The sequence below is a fragment of the Eschrichtius robustus genome, chromosome 12 (genome assembly GCF_028021215.1).
Source record: "Eschrichtius robustus isolate mEscRob2 chromosome 12, mEscRob2.pri, whole genome shotgun sequence".
NCBI classification, from domain to species: Eukaryota; Metazoa; Chordata; class Mammalia; order Artiodactyla; family Eschrichtiidae; genus Eschrichtius; species Eschrichtius robustus.
The window spans coordinates 9902465-9918290 of record NC_090835.1 but is presented as its reverse complement, the minus strand read 5'-3'; the positions used below and the strand labels follow the sequence as shown (position 1 = coordinate 9918290).

Below are 15826 nucleotides of genomic sequence, written 5' to 3'. Positions count from 1 at the left end.
TCCATCTTCAATATTATCGACATCAAAAAAATCATTCAGAATGCTCATAAAAATTGCTTTCCATGTTTTTTATGACTAAAAACTGTTTCTTAGCAATTGGATTAATTCTCATTTTCTGAAACATTTGCCAGAACTCTGAGATGAAAGGAAAAACATTCTTATTATGTGCCCTTCTTGAGAGAGCAGTAGAGGCAAGATCTAAGTCCAAAATTATTCATTTCTGCTTCCATTCTTTCTTGAAACCTTTTCCATGGCTGTGATGTGCAAGAAATAGCTGGAGAATTTTTATATCCACCCCTTCAAGTAACACGAATCATCTGTTCCCTTTTTTTTTTTAATATAAATATGAAAGAGAGAAACTGTCCATGATGATTTGTGGAGAGTAGGTGTGTGTGAGATCTGCTATTTCCATGGTTAGTTCAGAAGTTGGTGTCACGATTGCTTCCTACACAACAATATGGGAAACCACTTAGCAGCAGGAATCCCAGTTGGCAGAATTGCCAGTTGTACCTGCTAAATAGACAGTTATTTGGGGGAGAAATCCTCAGGACACCTTAGAGAAATCAGTCAGTGTTTTATTTAGAAATTAGAGGCTCCTCTGAAGAGGGATTATATATATAGGAAGTACACTGGAGCACAACAGTGAGTGATGACGATGATGGTGATTACATTCTTATAGCTGTGTGCAGGTCTTTCAACAGACAAAAAACAGTTCTTCAGAAAGCAAGAGTTTTGTTGAACAAGAACGAACCTCAAAATTAAAAAATATATATATATTAAACATTTCAGAAGTTGTCTGGAGAAAATTTGGGGTAGGAAATGATGACTTGAAGGTAGATTGGAAAATGATGTTCTGGGATTCTAAGGGTCATCCAAGATGACCGTGAGCATTGCTTTGCTAGGAGGTCATTTTACCACCAAGGCATGGAGACTGCAATACCCGCCTGTGATGGCTGGTAAAGTGTAGACTGAACTATGGTGTTAGTGTGACAGCGGCAAGGTCACTGGTTTGAACAACTCCAGGGCTACACACTTCCATTCATGTATTCCATGAAGTACCATGGAATAAAATATTCTAGAAAGAAACAGTTTGGAAAGACCATCTTAAGCTAGCCTTCATAAAATCAGAGTCCTGGTCTACAGGGTGTGCGCTGAGATCAGTATCGCTTGGTCCTTGCTCTCATAACACTTCTGTGGAGTTGTCCTTTCCCCCTTCTTCTACTATTTTATGACATCAGAATTGGTCTTCTAAGGTGCCACGCTCCCTTCTCCCTGTAGAAACTGATTGTCTCTTCTGAGAAAGCTGTCAGGTTTTCTGATCCACCCAGTAACAATAAATTATCAGTAAATTCAGTTTTAAGGTTATTATTCAGGTGTTTCAGTGCTGCTCACTGGTCCCTTGCAGGCCTTTCCTGGAACTGGGCATGGCCTGAATTTGGGAGCTACTCATTGTCCAAAAATAATGGTTTTCAAACTTTGTCCTGACTGAACAATCCTTCGTTCAAAGAAGTACTTGCAACGATGCCTAGTAAATAAAGAAGAGGTGTTGTTGCTGAGGTTGGAGCCTTGTCTGCTCCTTGTCTCCACCCACCCGTTGCCTTCTCTTGTCCACAGTAGCCACTGAGGGAACTCCATCGACCATCTTGGGCTCTGCCATATCCAGTGTTAGAAACACTGCTTAGACAAAAATCTATTTCGTCGTCTTTAAGTCAATTTCTGGAGGTCTATTATCATGGTAGTTGAAATTGTTCCCTTTCCCACTCTAAAAATAATCTCTGATTCTAACTCATTATCTAAAACTAGCACTGCAGTATTGACCTGAGCCTGTAGAACTGTATTATTCAAGAGTCTTTTGGTTGCAAGTGGCAGAAAACCCAACTCAATCTGACCTAAAGGGATTCTATTGGCTGACATAGTTGAAAAACTTAGGGGTAGCACTGGGTTCAAGCATAGCTGGCCTCCAGAAGTCTTTTTCTTTCTCTCCTCTTTTTCTTTTTCTTTTTCTTTCTCTTTCTCTTTTCCTATCATTCATAGCACTCTGCCCATATTGACTTTATTTATGGGCAGGCCCTTCTTCATATGGCAGCTCCCAAGTAGTCTTTGATGTGCTTTTTCCAATAACTGTAACAGAAATTTTAGAATTGTGACTCATTAGACCAGTTGCTTTTTTTAGTTAATAGACTTTATTTTTGAGCAGTTTTAGATTTACAGATCAATTGAGTAGAAAATACAGAGTTCTCATATATTCTTTTTCCCTACACAGTTTTTCCTATTAACATTTTGTGTTAATATGGTGCATTTATTACAGTTGATCATGTCTTGATATATTATTATTAACTACAGTCCACAGTTTACATAAGGGTCCACTCTTTGTGTTGTACAGTTGTATGGATTATGACAAATGCTCAGTGTCATGTATTCGCCATTACAGTATCACGAGCAATAGTTTCACTGCCGTAAAATTTCCCCCTGTTCCAACTATTCATTCTTCCCTCCCTTCTGCCGAACCTCTGGCAACCAGTGATAGCTCTGCTTTTTACAGAATGTCATGTAATTGGAATTGAAAAGTATTTAGTCTTTTCAGACTGATTTCTTTCATTTAGCAATATGTTTTAAAGTTTCTTCCATGTCTTTTTGTCCATTTATTTTTATTGCTAAATAATATTCCATTGTATGGAAATAGCACAATTCGTTTATCCATTCACCTTTTGAAGGACATCGTGAATGCTTCCAAGTTTTGGCAGTTTTCAGTAAGGTTACCATAAATATCTGTGTGAGATTCTTTCAAATCGAATGGATAAATACTAAGGAACATACATTTGGGATGGTATTATAAGACTATGGTTAACTTTGTAAGGAGCTGCTAGACTGTCTTTGGGGTGGCTATATCATTTTGTATTCCTACTAGCAGTGAATGAGAGTCCCTGTTTTCCATATCCTGGTCAGTGGTGGTTGTTTCAGTGTTTGAGATTTTAGCTATTCTAAAAGATGTGTAGGGGTGTCCTGTTGTTTTAATTTGCAGTGCCCTAATGAGATTGGACCAGTTTTAATTGGTGTGCATCCTTGAACCAGCCTCTGTAGTCAAAGGGATGGAATATGTTGATTAGTCAGGTCTATGTCTCAGGCCTAATCACTCAAGCAGAGACCACAGGATATGCAATGATTTGCAGTTACCAAATTCACAAAAGAGAAATGATTTGCAGTTATCAAAAAAGAATATAGGTGCCACACTGGTAAATATATCATATAGCCTCAATCAATCGATCAGTGAAATATCCTGACAAAAATATAATGGTATTAGAAGGAATATTCATATTTCAGTAATTCTCAGATGAAAAACTCATGGTGTATTTCAAAGGTCAAGGAAAGTATATGGAAATGTAATTCATTTTGGTTTACTGTTCTTGTATCCTGAGATAAACAAAATGTGATACATCCATACAATGGAATATTATTCAGCCATAAGAAAGAGTGAAGTATTACTTATTCATGCTATAACATGGATGACCTTAAACTGTTATGCTATGTGATAGAAGGCAGACACAAAAAACCACCTACTGTATGATCCCATCTATATGAAATGTCCAGAATAGGCAAATTCACAGAAACAAAAAGTATCTTAAGGGCTGCAAGCGGCTGGGGAGAGGGGAGAAAAGGAGTGACTGCTAATAGATACATGGTTTCTTTTTGGCATCATGAAAACCTCAGGGAATTAGGTAGTTGTGATGTTTCTACAACTTTGTGAACATACTATAAATCATTAAATTGTATATTTAAAAGGGTAAATTTTATGGCATGTGAATTTTATCTTAAAAAGAATTGAAAGCAAAAAAAAAAGGAAAGAGGAAAGAGGTGGTGTCCATATGGAGTGGAGGTTGGGATAAGTGGCAATGGGAGTATTGGGAGTATTGATCTCAATTTCTATAATTTATTTTCAGTATTTATTTTCAATACATTTATTTTCAGTATTAATTATTTGCTGTGCATATTGATTCATGAGTATGTATAGCTCCTTTCTGTGAGAAACATATCACATAGTGGAGAAGAAATAATCCACTAGAGGTCTTTTATGATTTAAATTAAGCTATTACTCAATGTAATTACTAGTCTGAATGTTTTAAAGTTTCTCTAAATAAGAACTGTGGAGGCTGTTTACAAGATGGTTCATTGCATGATTATGCATAATCAGCAATGACTGTGAGTTAATGATCACAGTGTGTGTTTTAGTTGAGAACATAATTTTGTCAATGAATATACAATGCTTATTAATTCAAAGAGTTTTTTATATATGTTGGTTCAATAAGTGTTCTTTGAAACTAATATATTGGCCAGGTAATAGGTTGCTAGTCTAAATCTAAATTGATGAGTTTGAATCTTGCAGTAAGAAGGAGTGAGCATGGGTTAAATGTACATAAATATTGGCACAAGTCAGTGATATGGGTCTGGGAGAAAATAAGGGAGCTAGTAAACATTTCATGGTTTTATTATGATAGCTGTCCAACCATCGATTTATCTTGGGATTGATCATTAGCAAAAATGTAAGCCATATGGCAACTGACATTTACAAATGTGCTTTTATCTGTCAGTTTTATTCACTGAGGACAACAGTTTAAAGATTCAACATTCTAATAGTTTTTAATGCAATGTTCTGAAGACTTCATTCAGTAATAGATATAGTGGTGACAAGAAGAATCTTTGCAGTATCATGGAAGAATAGTGTTAGAAAAGAATTTGAGTTGATGATAGACTGCATTTATTCCATTCAAGGATCTGTGTTTATTTCAGCCAAAGTTCTGAAAGCATCTGCAGTTGGTTATTTCTGAAATGCATTGGAAAAAAATAAAAATAAGAATACATTTACATAGAGGACATAGATTTTCACATACTATGTGAAAAACTAGATTCAACCTATGTCAAATAGCCAAGAAATGAAAAATTTGCTAAAGAGAGAAAATCTTATATATTTATGTAAATTTCATCATTCCACTAAATCCTGTCACAGTAGCTATAGGCTTAATCAGCCCGCCTTTGTATTTAAAAGGAGACAAGCTATTTTTGCTGCCATAACAGTAGAAATAAGACAAAGGACCATATTTCCTGGCTATGAATTAGAGAATTTATTCTGAGTTCATTCATTCGCTCAAGTGATTTAAGATATAATTTAACTATGATTTAAGATATCACTTAACTCTCAACTTCTGATAATGTTAGGACTTTATCATACATTTCATTTTATTATCTTGTTATCATAACTGTTGCTGTTGTCATTGTCATTGTCATCATCAACACTTTATTTCCATAGCGCTTTATAATAGTCTAGTGGCACACAACCCAATATAAACAAATAAACATGATGCCATATTTTTGTCAAAAATTGTCGTTGGCTCTGAATCTACTAGAAGAGAGATAAAAAGGAGAATCTAGATTGAAATGAATGGATTTAAAGATGGAATCCATCACATATGTATAACTACCAGAATAGTTAATTTGTGTCACTATGTTTTACCATAGTTAGAACATTGGATTGAGGGTAGGAAAGTATAGCTTGTTCGTTAAATGATTTTCCAAAAACCACTTAATCATTCTGAGTCTTTATTTTCTCAGCTGCAAAATTGAGAGAACAGAGTGGAACTTGAAGTCAACATGAATACTTAGCTTATGTAGCTGCTGTCTTTCAAACCATAATGGAATTGTCACAGTGGAATGTCACTTCACTTCTGCTGACATCTCTATCACTGTTTCAGTTTCTGAAAGAGATGCCAACACTCTACCCAGCTCTTTCAACTCTACTCTGAGATATTTAGCAGCCTGGCTTTTCATTCTCTGTCCAGAACAAGATCATAATTTCTTTTGGGGTGCTTTATTTTAGAAGATTCCGGCTGTGGAAAAGGACAAACAAATATAAAAAGACAAAGCAGATATCATGGGAATATTTTTTAGAATGCGTCCAATCATAAATGTTTCTAAAAAAGCGTGCTCTTAAAACTTGCTGCTGGTATTTGCCCAGATTCTTTTATTCAGTTTGGTCCAGAAAGGAGGGTGGTTGTTATTTCAAGAGCAAATATAGGACTCAATATTTCATTTATTCAGAAGGGGGCACACTTGTGCTTTTAATAGCCGATGTATTCAGATTTGCTAGTATATGAAATTTACACAGAAGCTTTTAGGATATGATATAACCATTCCTCATTATCAGAGTTTCTTAAGATATGTATGTATATACACCACTTCAATACTTCTTAAATATGGAGAATAACAGAATTCAATATGCAGATTTCTTTTGAGGGAAGAGCTTCTTCATTTTAAGTCCAGAGTCTTATTAAGTTGAAAACTTTGCATTTTGGTCTGATAATTATTCAACACAATTAGCTTTGCTGTTCATAAAGAGTTTTATAATCATGGAAATAACATTCCTTTGACAACCTGTCATAAATTTTAGTTTAGGCTCTGAAGGTGGCAACCTTATAGCCTTACGAATGTTTTCCTCACTGGTCGTCATTAAAATAATGACATCATTAAAAAAATGTCATCTTCTGTATGCAAATATGACACAGGCCCACGTGGAGGAAGAAGAGTTATGCAATGAGTTATCTTTCTACCAGTGGGTTTAACTGTCCGAAGCCATAATTATCTTTTTCAGGAAAGCAGGGTGAACCTTGGCATGGTATTTGCCTAAGGTTAGGAGTTTGGTCTGAAGCTTCTGAAAATCATGTCTAGCACCCACAACTTTGGCCTCAGTGTTGTTCTACCAAATTTAAGTATTTGATCCAGAATGATAAAATCTGGAACCGTGTGGAAAAACTAATTGTTCAGTAAATTCTTATTGAATGAATAAATAAATGAAAGGTTGAAAGTTTAAATTAGTGAATGATACATTGGATAGATGATCAGATGGATAGATAGATGGATAGGAGGACATACAGATGGCCAACAGGCACATGAAAAGATGCTCAACATCACTAATTATTAGAGAAATTCAAGTCAAAACTACAATGAGGTATCACCTCACACAGGCCAGAATGGCCATCATCAAAAAGTCTACAAATAATAAATGCTGGAGAGGGTGTGGAGAAAAGGTGACCCTTATACACTGTTGGTGGGAATATAAATTGGTGCAGCCACTATGGAAAACAGTATGGAGGGTCCTTAAAAAACTAAAAATAGAATTGCCATATGATACAGCAATCCCACTCCTGGGCATATATCCAGAAAAGATGAAAACTCTAATTCAAAAAGATACATGCACCCCAGTGTTCATAGCAGCACTCTTTACAATAGCTAAGACATGGAAACAACCTAAGTGTCCATCAACAGCTGAATGGATAAAGAAGATGTGGTATGTATATACAATGGAATATTATTCAGCCGTATAAAAAAGAATGAAATATTGCCATTTGCAGCAACATGGGTGGACCTAGAGATTATTGTAGTAAGTGAAGTAAGTCAGATAGAGAAAGATAAATATTATATGATATCACTTATACGTGGAATCTAAAAATTAATGCAAATTAACTTATTTATAACACATAAGCAGACTCACAGACACAGAAAACAAACTTCTGGTTACCAAAGGGGGAAGGTGGGGATAAATTTTGAGTATGGGATTAACAGATACATACCACCACATATAAAATAGACAAACAACAAGATTTACTGTATAGGACTGGGAACGATATTCAGTGTCTTGTAATAACCTATAATGGAAAAGAACCTGAAAACTAATATATATATAATCATTTTACTGTACACCTGAAATTGACATAATATTGTTAATCAACTACAGTTCAATTAAAAAAAAAAAGATGCCTGAGATTGGCGTGTAATACATATGTCTAGTCACAAGTTATGTCATTATCTACTTGCATGTTGCAAAGTAAGTCACTTTTGGCTTCTGAATTTCAGCTTCTTCATGTAGTGTAAAGAGGTACGACTACCTAAATTCTAAGCTCTCTTTCAATCCTAAGGTGACAAGATTCCATAAACATATGTATACGAGACACTTTCTGATATGTTTTCTTTTCTCCATCCTCCACAGCCAGTCCATCAGCCATTTATTATTTGCATATTGGATCTGAATACTTCCCTCCATGGCAGCCATCCCAGTCTGTACCACCATAGTTTTCACCTGAACTCCAGCCGTTCACTTAAGTGGTTTCTCTGCATTGTTACATTTGCCCCCAGGGCATCCATCTTGACATACATAGCCCACAAAGTGACATGTCTTAGAAAACAGCTTAGATCATGTTACTCCTACGTTTGAATCCTTCCAATTAATGATCATAACAGTCTGAATAAAATCTGAATTTTAACCTGATTCGTAAGGTCCTGTGTGAACTGGCTCCTATCTAACTTCCTCTTCGCATGTCATTGTCTTCATCATTTATAGTAGATCTTTCTGATCACTGGACATAGCAAACTAACTCCCACCTTAGGGTTCTGTAGTCGATCGTTTTGCAAGTCACCTTTCTTAGAAATGCACATACCTCTGACCTCTAATCTTTCAGGATAGAGAACAAATGTTGCCTAAGAAAGGCTTTCCCCGATCATCCTAGTGTAGTACCTCCAAGGCACCCCCATGCATTTGTATCCCATTACCCTGCTTTATTATCTTCATGGTGCTATGTCCCTCTCTAAATCATCTAGTTTATTATTTGGTTTCCTACTTTAGAGTCTCTCTCCACTCTCGTATGTAAGCTTGCTAAGGACAGGGGTGTGTTCTAACGTGTTCATTACTCCATCCTTATTGTGTAGATACAGTGGTAAACACATAGTAGGTGCTCAGGAAATATTTGTTGCATGTTAACAAGTAATCTTCCCTCCAACCTTAAATGAGAGTTTTTGACTGGCGCAGTGATTCATATTCACCTCCGCGGATTTGTATAATACCATTATGAAATGTTGCTGGGTGTGTTATCTGCCTCATAGGGATATAAAGATGTTATAAGGATTAAATGAGATAATGTGTATGAAAGTTACTTTGTTAGAGAAAAAAAAAAACCTTATAGTAGTATTTATGATCACTCTCCTGATTTCACAGGTGAGCAGGTGAGAAACCTGGAGCCCCAGTGGGTACGTAATCACCCAAGGGCACAGATATCAGCTTTTATATCTTCTGCCAAACATCACAAAGGTGCTTTTTACATATTGTTTTTCCCCTTTGTGCTGAATGTCCCTCACTGAAAGGTCATAAGGATCACAAAGATGTTTCTGGAAATCAGGAAGGCAGGAATAAAGCCACTTTTTGTTGAGAAAGGGCATGCAGATCAGTAAAAACAGCCACAGGGAATATAGGAATGAAAAATTCAGGGTAGAATTTGATCTACTGGCCCAGATGGTAAGGGAATAAACTAGTTGTGATGTTTAATGTGAAGCTATAGAAAAGTTAATAGGTTTGTGAACAAATGTTCCAAACTCTCAGCTCAGGGTATGATTTCCCAATTCAAGAAACTTTTCTACCCTGAGGGTAACAATTTTTACTCAGCTTTTGTGCAAAGAAACTGCCACTATTTCATATTTTCTTTTCTTTTTCTGTTTCCTTAATAAAAGTATTCAGTATTACTTGGTGGAGTTCTGCCCTATTGTTTGATATCATGACACTTTCTTCCAGGCAGTGCGGTGTCCTGTCGTTGGGAGCCATTGGTGCTAACCAGAATGGTGTACAGTACCAGGGAGTACGCTAGTATACTGAGTTATAGCTCATATTCTCGTGTAATTCACAAACCAGCCCTTTAAAAGAACTCAATTTCGGACCTGTGTGATGTCATTTGTAGTATACTTAAGCCACACTTTATTTTTAATTTGATATATGCTCATTAAAAATATACATTATCTTACTTGCTTTAGGGTCACACAACTAGTAAGTGAAGGAACTAGTCTTCCAAACTCCATTATTTGCATTTTTAAAAATTGTTCAGCATTTATATGAAGGCAAAAATTAACCTTCCAGCTCTGTTATCAATTTCTATATCCCAGTGGATATACCAATGTCCTCTGAAGTTGCGTAGCTCTGATTTGTCATGAGGTGGCAATGTAACAACACCTTGAATTGGATCTGTGATGAATTCCCCCACCTTGGTCAATTTCTGAAGGAGCTGTCCAGAGCTGAGTTTGCCACGGAATGGCCACTGAGTGAGGAGGCATGAGAACGGACTTCTAGGGCTTGAATATTTGATTTTATGCATATCTAGGCTTAGCTTCTAGCTGAAGAATCTTAATGTGGAACCCTAGGGGAATTTGCTTTCTGGATTTCAAATACAAAAGTTCAAAGAGGTCAGGTTCTATTTAAAAAGCCCACATGCAAAAGTAAGTGAAGTACCTTGAAATTGCCAGTGAAGAGGTCATCCTGAAATCTACAGAGTAAAAAAATGAGTTATAGAGGAGGAAAATATGTTTTCAAATAAGGGAGTGTGTATTATAGCTTTTTAAATTCCATTCATTCAGTGAAAGTGAATAAACAGGGATAAAAGACCTTGAACAAGACTCTTTTTCATGTCTGTTTAAATAAGAACTTTATTCAATTTGTGGTACTATTAAATAGGAATACAATATTAAATAACTTAAAATTTTGGTGGTATTTCTTATATCCAAATATGTGAAAAGAATTTTATATAATTTATTATGGCTCATACTGAGGTGGCTCTGAAATTGTGAATTGTGAACACTGTCTAATACTTTTCCCTAAAATATTAATAAATTTATACTTATATATTCTTAAAAATTCAAATATTATATTAAAATAATGTTCATATTATCATTTAAAGATCTAGAATGTAACTTCCCAGCCTTGATTTTAATTCCATTATATGAAAGCTGAAAATATAAGATTGTAACACTTTTTTTAGATTGTGGTTATTTTTTAAAAAGTCATTCACCTGTAGAATCATTCAGTAGATATATAGTGGCACATTCCAAGTTGTGGTCACGTGGTTCCAGCCTCCATTAGACTTATAGTCTAGTGCAGGAAAGGTTAAGTAAACTGAAGCTTAAAATGCACGATAATAAGTGCTATGATGGGGTTGGTACAGCGTATTATAATCACACACTGCAGGATCCTCTTATTTGAATTTGGTGGGGGGGGGGGTGGTCAGAGAGAGTTCACAGGGAAAGTGATATGGAAGGTGATACCTAAAGTATTAGTAGAATTCAGCCAAGCAAAGAGCTGGAGAAGAATCTTTCAGTCACAGTGAGCATAATATGTGAAAGTATGGAGACAAAAGAGGATGTGGTGTTCTTCGAAGAAGAGAAGTTAAATTTGACTAAAAGTTAGAATTCTTAAAAAGATAAAACAGGGACTGGGGATAATAAGACTGAGGCGGTAAGCTGAGGTTGTACCATGGAAGCATGACCGTCCTTCTAAGAGCATTGGGATTCTGTAGTAAGGTTTTAAATAAGGAAGCTGCCTGGTCAGGTTCACATTTTAGAAAAGTCATTTCAGTGTGAAGAAAAGATCACGGTTAGTTGAGAGCCTAAGTCTAGAGGTTGAGGGACTCTTGGAATCTGCTATAGTGGTTCCAGATGATACATGATGTTGGCCTCAACTAGAATAGCACTAAGTGTTGATGGAGAGAAGTAGCTGGAATCATCATTTTTTAGAAGATTAAATTGAGAGGGCTTCCCAGCTGTTTGGAAGTAGAGGAGGGTGAGGATAGAGGTCAGGGAAGCTAATTAGATTTCTGGAATCTGCAGCAGTGGTGGCTGGTTCCACTTCCAAAGTTAGAAAACACAGAAGTTTGCAAGTGAAGGTAGTGAGATCATTTGGGGGCATAGAAAGTTTTATGTTTCTGTAGGACTCTAAATGAAATGGCTAGCAGAAATTTGGGCCTGTGGATTTTGAAGCTCAGGAATGAGATGTGACCTAGAGATATAAAGTTTAGAATTTTTATCAGATAGATGGTAATTGGGCATTTGGGAATGGATGGTATTACCCAAGGAAGATGTTGAAGAGATTCTCAAACTTTGGGGTCAGATGAATTACCCAGGAGGTGTGATAAAATTCAGAATCCCGGGTACCAACTCCGGAGTCTTACTGAGAAGGTATAGGATGTAGCTCACAAATCTACGTGCTTGACAAATAGAGTCCCTTACCATGATTTTGATGCAGATGATCCTCTGACCCCACTTTCAAGTAAAAGGAAAAGCGGATTCTTGCATAGAAGCCTAAGTAGTATCAGCACATAAAAGATGGACAGAGGAGGAGGAACCCAGAAAGAAGACTGGTGAAAAGTAACCAGAGGTGTGGAAGGAAAATTAAAAGTATAAAATATCACAAGTTACCTGGAAAGAGAATCAGTATAAGAGAAGGAATCATTGACAGGGTCAAAAGTGTAGAGACAGAAAGTAAAGATGAAGGCTGGAATACACCTACTACATGTAACAAAAAGGAGGTCATAACAAGTTGGCAAGAATAGTTTCAGTAGAATAATGTGGGCTGAAGCCAGATTGCAGTGGGTTGAGGGTTGAATATGATATGAGGATGAAGAGACATGAAGCAGAGACAAAATCTTTTAAAAGAAATTAGAAAGGATGGAGGTTGCTACAGCAGGATATGGGTAGGGGTGAATGTTTTAGGAAGGAAACAGCGTGAGTCAAAGTCTTATCTCACCCTTGGCCTGCTCTTATCTCTAATTTTTTTGAAGCTTTTCGTCTTATCAACTTATGAATGGATATATTATACAATTCAGCAATAAAAAGAATGGGTTGTGTGTTAAGTTTATGTTGAAATTTCTAAGAAACTACCAAATACTTTTCCAAAGAGCTATTCTGTTTTACATTTGGATATTGGGGAGCAAATTAAGGTGCTGCTTTGCGTTTTGTGCATTATGGTTATGCCAAAAAATACTGAAATATGCCTGAATATTAGCCTGACCCCTAGTGGTGGTCCACATCCATGGGGCTAAACGTGGAAATGAGTTTTTTCTACCCTTTCCATCACATGAGCTGCCACTCCACCTCCATCCTTTCTTGCAAACACATAACAGTAGAGAGATGGTTTAAATATGCCCAAACAAATTTAGATGGTGTACTGTGGGGTCCAGTGGGGCAGAAGGATGGAAGTCCTTACATCCTGCTACCTGCTTGAGATCAATATCTGCTATCATAGCTTAAGCATCACCACCATCCGGGGGACTTTGAGAACAGTATTGAACTTCATTTAAGCGCAATTGCCTCATATTTACAACGAGGATTATAATAATAACTACCTTAGAGTGATGTTAGGATGATTAAATGAGATTGTGTATGTAAAGCGCCTAACACAGTTCAACCCAGAGTTGAAATTCACGAAAGAGCAGGTGTTCATATTTCATAACGATAAAAACAATCAATAATGTAGTCAAATACTGCAATGAAATTTTATTCGTGATATTTTTTTTTTCTGGTTCTCATTTGCTTGCATCCCATGTTAATGTTCTCTATTTCAATTGGAACCTCTTTAAATTTAGGACTAGGTTGTTTTATTTGATATAGATAAAAGCCACAACCATACCAATAATAACATCCTCCATTATTTTAGAGTAACTACACATATCAAGACATTGCTAAAATATTTCTTATGTAAAATTTAATGCTGAAACAGTTTTATGAGGTAGGCAAAGATCTCAGATGGTCTATGTTAGAGAAAAGATTTTCATCTGTATCTTTTTCACCCAGACCCCACATCTTGACTCCTTGATGTGCTGGCCCTGCCAGTGGCAATGATAATATCAGTTACAGCTGGTTGATACAGAGAAGTACAAAGATTATGTACAAAGTATTGATATTGATACTGATATTGATAAAGCTAGCTTTCTTCTCTTTGAGCTTTTCCATTCTAGAGAGCTAGCTCTCACCGAGAAAAAAAGCTACCTCTTATTTAACCCTTGAGAAACAAAAACAGAATGAACAAAAATCTCTTCGCTTCTTTTATTACACCAACGATACTAGGCTTGACTGTTGTTATTTTTAATTATTATGTTTCCAGGTATTTTTCCCCCCCGCACTCAACCGACTGATTAATAACCACATAATTTCTCGTTAACAATGACTTCTTCAGCTTATGTCAGAACAGATAATGAACATCCAGAACTATAAAGGACAAACCAGAACATTAATCCTTATGTTCCTTATTCATTGGCCAACAAACTTACTAGGCTTCTTACCGAACTCATTTGCACCCCTACGCAACTTTCAATAGCCTTAGGCACAGTGGTCCCTTTATGAGCAGGCACTGTGATCACTGGCTTCTGCCCTAAACCAAAAGCATCTGTAGGCCGCTTTCTGTCACCTGGGGCACCAATCCCTCTTATCCCTGTGCTAGTAATTATTGAAACTATTAGCTTATTTATCCAACCAATAGCCCTAGCCCTGTGACTAACAGACAGCATCACTGCCGGTCACCTGTCAATTCACCTAATCAGAGGGGCATCCCTCTCCCTATTAAGCGTGAATCCTCCCACAGCCCTCATTAGATTTATGTCTTGTTCTTCTCACTTTTCTCGAATAGGCGGTAGCCCTTATTCAAGCTTACATGCTCGCCCTGTGAGTGAGCCTCTACCTACACAATGACACATAAAGACTCACCAAACCCATGCGTATCATATAGTAAATCCTCGTCCCTGACCTCTTACAGGAGCCCTCTTAGCCCTTCTCTTAACATCCCATCTAGTCATATGATTCCATTTTAACTCAACTTTTTTATTATCCTTGGGCTGATTAACTAGTATGTTGACAATATGTCAATGATGATGAGACATCACCACGGAAAGCACTTTTCAAGGCCATCACACACCAGTTTCATTCAAAAAGGATGTTGATATGGCATAATTCTGTTTATTATTTCAGAGGTTCTCTTTTTTACAGGCTTCTTCTGAGGTTTTCATCACTCACGTCTTGCCCTTGCACTTGAACTAAGTGGTTGCTAACCACCAACAGGCATTCACCCCCTAAATCCATTAGAAGTACCACTTTTCCACACCTGTCTTACTGGCCTCTGCAGTACCTATTACCCAAGCTCAGGACAGCTTGATAGAAGGAAATTGTAAGCATATTCCTCGAGCTCTTTTTATTACAATCTCCCTAGTTTACTTTACACTACTGCAAGCCTCAGAATATTATAAAACAGCTTTTACAATCTCAGATGGAGTACACAGGTCAACAGTCTTCATAACCAAAGGCTTCCATGGCCTACACGTGATCATTGGCTCTACTTTTCCTAATTGTCTGCTGCCTGTGCCAACTACAGTTTCAAATCATTTCAGATTTGAAGCCACTGCCTGATACACTTTGTAGACATAGTATGGCTGTTTCTATACATCCCCATTTATTGATGAGGGTCTATTCTGTTTTTATTTTTATTGGGGTATAGTTGTTTTACAATGTTGTGTTAGTTTCTACTGTACAGTGAAATTGAGTTGAGGGTGTGTTCTTTTAGTATCAATTAGTACAGTTGTCTTCCAATCAATTAGTTTTGGTACAATCTGAAAAGAATAGTAAACCTTATAGCATTAACCACAAACATAGTACTAGCTTCACTACTTGTACTTAGCGAATTCTGGCTTCCCCAACTAAAGACAGATACAGAAAAATCAAGTCCTTACAAATGCGGATTTGACCCCATAGGATTTTCCATAAAGATTTTCCTGGTAGCCATTACATTTCTCCCCTTGATCAAGAGAAATTGCCCCCCTTCTGCCCCTGCCCTGAGCAGTCCAAACTAGCAACCTAAAAACAATACTCATCATAGCACTAATCCTAATCTCACTACTAGCAATAAGTATTGCCTGTGAGTGAACTCAAAAGTGATCAGAATGACACAAATATGATAATTAGTTTAAATTAAAACAAATGATTT

General features: G+C 36.7%; 1 pseudogene; it reads left to right on the top strand.

The window, feature by feature from the left end:
- LOC137773992 (cytochrome c oxidase subunit 3-like) overlaps positions 1-15302 on the top strand; it is a 33406-nt pseudogene extending 18104 nt beyond the window's left edge.
- Positions 15303-15826: the final 524 nt, after the last annotated feature.